Here is a 6,385-nt window from a genome sequence, read left to right as displayed (position 1 = left end):
ATGGGTCACAAGTGCCCAAAACTTCAAAGTTGTTTTTATATCTTTCTTTCTCGGCTGCTGGCAGATGTAATGAAGTCATTACTCGGTTGTTTGTCCATAGAAAGTCCATTGCGGGGCCACTTTGGAATGTTGCTTTTGACCGCCAGGTCCCTGGGAAGTGACGTCACTGAAAGCTATCACCTACTGGTCAGAGACGGTACCGCGGGCTGGTGAAGTAGGGGAATGCCAGCAGCAGAGCAGACTGAAGCTGCACAGACTTTCTGTGTGTTCTTTTGTTCCTTATCCTGTGTGCGTTCTTGAAGAAATGTAAGTGTCTCTGCTTGTTATTTGTGGATGTTCTATTATTCTTTCAGTTCGTGTTACATAACATGGTGATAATGTGTTGTGTGTGGGGACAGCTCTCCATTCCGACACACCTCCACTTCGACACCCCGCTGTTCCGAAATACCCCCACTTCGAAACACCGCTACTCCGACACCCCCTCCTCCCCCCCGCAGCTGTCCAAGGTGCTGAACTGCGTGACGTTGTTTACATTCTGCTTTGTGGCTTGTCTGTGAAACGTGCGCTGCTCAGAGACTGGGCAGATCTGTCCCACTTGCTTTCTCCCAGACTCCGTTGTTGGAGATCTCCACACAGTAATAGAAATACACTTTTTTTCTTCCCCCCCCCACCTCCTCCGCTCGAGCACGGCTGAAGCCGGCTTGAGCTCACAGGGGCGCGAGGCTGCAGCAGCCACCGCTCGTGCTGACAGCTGACTGAGGGAGATGCTTTGGTTGGATTTAGGCAATGAAGAAAGGAGTTGGTTAAGTTTAGTAAAAAGACCAGGTAGAGGCTAGACAGGCTAGAAGCATAATGAACATTATGTCATTAATACAGTATGAAGTATTTGCTTGTTTTGCAGTTAATTATGCACATGATCCGTTTGACCCCAAAAAGGAAAAAAGGATCACTGCGCACTGCACAGCCTCTGGTTCCTTTCTGATTAGGTCCGTCTGTCCGTTCGGAGTGGGGGGGTTTCCCCCACTGGCCTTTTCGGAGTAGCGGGGTCTTTAGAAAAAATAGAAAACCCCGCTATTACGATGAATGGAAGTCTATTGTCGGAAAGGCGGGGCTTCGGAAAGGCGGGGTGTAACCGTTGTGTGTGTATGGTGAGTTAGCTAAGTAGCTGCTAGCTCTGTTTACTACTAGCATTGGAGCTAAGTGATTGCTAGCAATGTGTTGCAGCTCTGTTTACTGTCATGATTGGGTTTATTGTCAATGAGGAATCTGGGGGTGTCGAGTTGTTTACTTTACTGTAGATAATGTACCTAAGGCTCCAGTGTTGTTAAGAAATTTGAGTGCCTTATACACATTGTTCATGGATAATTATTTTACTCCAGTTTGTGATGCTAATATGCTAACTTAACCCTTTCTGTGGGTGTAGCCATGCCTTTGCTAATAGAGGTTAACTGTTTAATTATTTACTGTGAATTATATCTAATATAAGGCTCCCACATTATTACATGGCAGTTGTATTTGGGAGTGCTAATTGATATTTTGCTAAATATGCAGACCATTTGTAATGTAGTTTTTGGTTTCATCTTTTACAGACCACACACGCATCCATACACACAGATATGTACATGTTGTACAATGTGGTTGAAGTCCAACAAGCTTTATTAAAGAAGAAAGAGTTGATCTCCCTCTCTCCAAGTCCCTTGATTCTTTAACTGGATTCATCGTCCATAATCCACCGCCTCAACCAGCTATCCTGTTTTCAGAGGCTCACCCTCTAACAAGCATCAATGACAGGAATTTCCACAGAGCTGAGATGAGACCAGGCACTCAATTCTTCCTGCCGTGGAATGTTATCACGGGTCACAGGCATCTTGCATTGTGTGTACACATCAGGTAAATTAAAGTAGGTGTTACTGTTGAGTGCAGCTATCTCCAATCCTGAGATGATGTGACTGTCCACAAACTTTTCTTGGTTCATTGTTTTCAATAGAAATTTAGCACTTCTTCCTCTGACATTTAGCTCCCTCATGAGTCGCTCGGAGCAGAAAGTGGCTGTGCTGCCGGGATCTAAGAACGCATAAGTGGTCAGTATCTTGCTACCTTTGTTGGCCTTGATCTGTACAGGTACAATAGCCAAGACACAATCCTGTGCTCCAGCCCCTATATGGCCACATGTCTTAGGAGAAACCGTGTGACTGTTCTCTGGTGTTTCCTGCTGTGCATCCTCTGACTTGATCTCTTTCTTTGAATGAATGTGGAGGATGGTAGGATGCTTTAGGTTACACAATTTGCAAAACAGACGCCTATGACAGTCTTAACTCATGTGTCCAACAGTTAAACACCCGAAGCAAGCACCTTTCTCTTTTAAAAAGTCAATTTTCTCTTGGTGCAACTTCTTCTCCATTATGGGACATGACTCCAGTTTGTGACCCTCTTCACACAGCAGACAAAACACATTTGTTGATTTATCAGGTAAGTTATTTTCCTTTTGCACTTGAGTCGCAGGTTTAGCATTGACAGCCGTCACAGAAGTTGCAAAACTACTTCCTTTTCCATCGTATTGAGCATGAGAGACCTTGTTTCCACTTTTGTGATTTGGTGATGAAATGACTGTGTCCTGAATGTTTCCAAAAAGTGGATTAGAAACAATAGACACTTGTCTCTCAATGAAGTTGACAATGTCACTGAAGCCTACTTGACGTTGGTGCCTCTCCTGCAGCTCATAAGCAGTGCTCCTCCATTTTTCCCTCAATTTATAAGGTAGCTTCAGGATAATGACACGCATATTGGAAGGCATGTTCATCTCTGACATGTAACTGATATCCTCCATAGCATTACAACAGACACGGAGAAACAATGAAAAAGCTTGCAAAGCCTTGATGTCCTCTGACTTCACCTGTGGCCATCCCAGGGCTTTCTCCATATATGCACTGGCTATTTTTGCTCATTTCCAAATCGTTCCTTTAACATTTCTTTTGCTCTTTCATATCCTCTGTCAGGTGGCATGTGTTGACAGCTCTTAATAAGTTCTTTTGGTTGTCCTTTTGTGTATTGTTCTAGGAAATACAGGCAGTCCATACTGCTGGCAGCCTTTCCTTCCACTCCGTGCTGAAAGGCTCTTATGAACGCAATGTATTCAAGTGGGTCTCCATCAAAGGTAGGTATATCTCTTGGAGGGAGTGACAATGAGGACTGTTGCTGTATCAGAAGGGCTGTAATGTCATTTTGACGTTGCATGATGGTCAACAGATTGCCTTGCTTCACATCAGTTTGCATTAGGTCATTGTGTTGAATGGGTTCCTGTGTAAAATACATGGTGGGTTGCTGTGTGTAATGCACATGAGATGTTTCTTGAAATCTTTGAGGCATGCTTGGTTGTGGATTCATAACATAAGGACTTGGTCCACCATGTGCAACATTTTCCTTGGGTCGTGCACCCATGGATATGGCAGCTTTGTGGCCTCCTAATGGTGGATGATGGACCTGGTGGTTTGACTTTGTGGGCTGTCCGTCCATTGAAATTGCAGCCTTGCTGCCTCCTAGTGGTGGATGATGGAACTGGTGGTTTGACTGGTTGAACGGAGCCTCCATCAGCATAACAGCTTTGCTGCTGCCTATAGGTGGATGATGGAGCTGATGGTCTGACTTTATGGGCTGTGCATCCATTGACGTGGCAGCTTTGTTGTCTTGTAATGGTGGATGATGAAAATGATGGTTTAACTGATTGAACTGTGGCTCCACTGGCATTGCAGCCTTGCTGCCCCCTGATGGTGGATGATAGAACTGATGATCTGGCTTTTTAGGTTGTGCCTCCATTGGCATTGCAGCCTTGCTGCCTCCTGATGGTAAATGATGAAACTGATGGGCTGGCTTTTTGGGCTGTGCCTCCATTAGCATTGCCGTCTTGCTGCCTCCTGGTAGATGATAAAACTGATGGTTTGAACCTTGTGGAACAAATTCTATAGCAGAGGGTCTGAGGGATGATTTACGTTTTGATCTTTCCAGATACGAATTCATTCCATTTGAATGGGCTCTGGAGCTCTGATCTGATTCTCTGTACACAGTAACTTTTGCGGTGTGAGCAGCAATTTTACTTTGCAGTTCAAGAAGTTCCCTTTTCTTTCTGATTTGCTCCTCCTGAGCTTCCAGTTCATGTTTTTCTTTGAGGCAAGCTGCCATTGCAAGGAGAGCAGCCCTTTCAGCCTCTGCTTTTAGACATGCAGAGGAGGCTGAAGATCTTAAAGACCTGTAGCTGGAACGGCCAGCTGATGAACATGTTCTACGACCAACATTAGAAATACTATCACCAGGAACAATATCATCATTGACCACAGAAACGGCAGCATTGTCAAGCACGTTTGTATTTGCAGCAGCATAATTGTTAAGCACATCCTTGTTTCCAGCATCATCATCATCATCAAGCACATTTGCAACATCATCATCAGGCACATCTGTATTTGCAACAGGACCATCATCACCTTCAACGTCGTAATCATCATCACCAACATCATCCTCTTGGTCATTTTTATCAAGCAACCACTCTTCAATTTTTTGTATTATTTCATTATTATTTTGCATTCAGGTTTCATACCATTCGTCTTGTTTTAATATTTCATCCGCAGGTAACATTGATTTCAATGATTGATGCAACTCTTTGATTTCCACACACAGCTTTAAGAATACTTCATACATTGTTTGCACCTCAGACACATTTTTCTTTGAAGTCATTAATTGTTGAACTTCCTTTTTTAAGTTATGGAGTTTCTTTATTTTGAGATTTCTTTCCTTTTGTTGTGATATTATTTTTGCTTCCAGTGCTTTAACTGTGAGTTTGATTAGTCTTTTATCACATCCACTTTCCATTTCACCTTGATTGACAGCTGCAGCCACGTCACCCATTTTGACTGATTTAAAGGCCAGAGGCTTTATTTGAATTGTAGCAGGATTTATACGTGTATCCTTTTTGTGAGAAGGCCAATCTCTTCCACACGGCTTAACAATTCTTAATCAGTCCTACCGTGATTCTTCAGTGTTGCTTTGCCCAGGCTTTCCTTGTCTGCATCCACTTGATTGGAATCAGCTGGCATGGAATGGGGTGAGTGCAGCTTGAAGCTGAGTTTTTCAACAAAATGTAGTGGCAATTTTAGCTACCAACAAAAAAAGGCCACTTGAGGGAATCTGAAGTCGTTTTCAACTCCTGGTGGTGTGTGAAAGATGAGGTCCTCCATTGGCAATAAGTTTGACACTTTATTAATTTTACATCTTTACAAAACACCTACAAAAAGCCGGGTGCTAATTAAACTTAAAAATGAGCTCATACAAAAATGCTAAGACGGTGATACAAAACTCATTCAGCCCTCTCACACACACAGACACGGTTGAAAAACTGTGTGGCTTCCCTGATCCTGATTCCCTGACACTACTGAGCTCTGTCTCCCTCATCTAACCTCTGTCTGCCTGATTACCACCCAAGCCCACAGGTGTGCAGGTAGACCCTACCAACCACAGTGCCTCACCACTGACACACCCACACTCATTCGTTCACACCCACACACACACAAATGCAAATTGGCTACAACACCGGTCATCAGCAGAACTGAAACATCTGACCTATAGTACAGGTCGTACCTGGACTCACTGATGTCATGTAGAAAGCTTTTTTGACATTTCAGCAGTGTACAAGACAGTGCTGTTTCTCCGTGATGGTGGATGAGGATTAAAATCGAACACTGGACAAACAATGCCAGTGGCATCAAAGAAGGGAACTCCTCCATGAACCTGTATCTGCTTGAGTTATTTTATGTAAAAGTTTTGTGAATTATTCTTTAATTTGTTTGGAGTGCTGTAAAGTGGTCGCCATGAGCAGTTGGGGCCGTAGGAGAATTTCCCGTCTTGGTTTAAGTTAACTGCCTGACAGGTTTTCGCTCCTACACTCCATCATTAGTCATTTTGTTATCTTTATATTTTTTAAGTTATTGGGTGTTGCTTTTTGTTTTGTCGAGACTTTGTAGTCTCGAAGGGGGGAATATGTAGTGTATTTTCTACCTCCTAATTTGTAAGTAATTTACCCTGAGAGTTACTTTTGTGTTCAGTATATAATCCACTTTAAATTCTTTACTCTTATCTTTACAACTGTCTTTAATCCCCGGGTGTGCCCTTTACCTGCCTGAAGGTAAATGACTGGTATAATATGAAACAAGGCTTTGTTTAGACTAAACACTGATGTTTACGTTAGGTCACCTTTGCTGGACATCTGTATTTGGTCTGCTTCGACCATGTTTAAGTTAGCCTAAGGATAATTGCCTGGTCAGGATGGTAAATACCAGAGGGTAATTTGGACATGTTAGGTATTGTCTTAGTTTGTGACCATCCTGGTAACCTACATTCT

The sequence above is a fragment of the Trachurus japonicus genome, chromosome 8 (genome assembly GCF_045865225.1).
Source record: "Trachurus japonicus isolate A0001 chromosome 8, Traja_1.0".
Taxonomy (NCBI): Eukaryota; Metazoa; Chordata; class Actinopteri; order Carangiformes; family Carangidae; genus Trachurus; species Trachurus japonicus.
Note: the sequence above shows the minus strand (reverse complement) of the source record.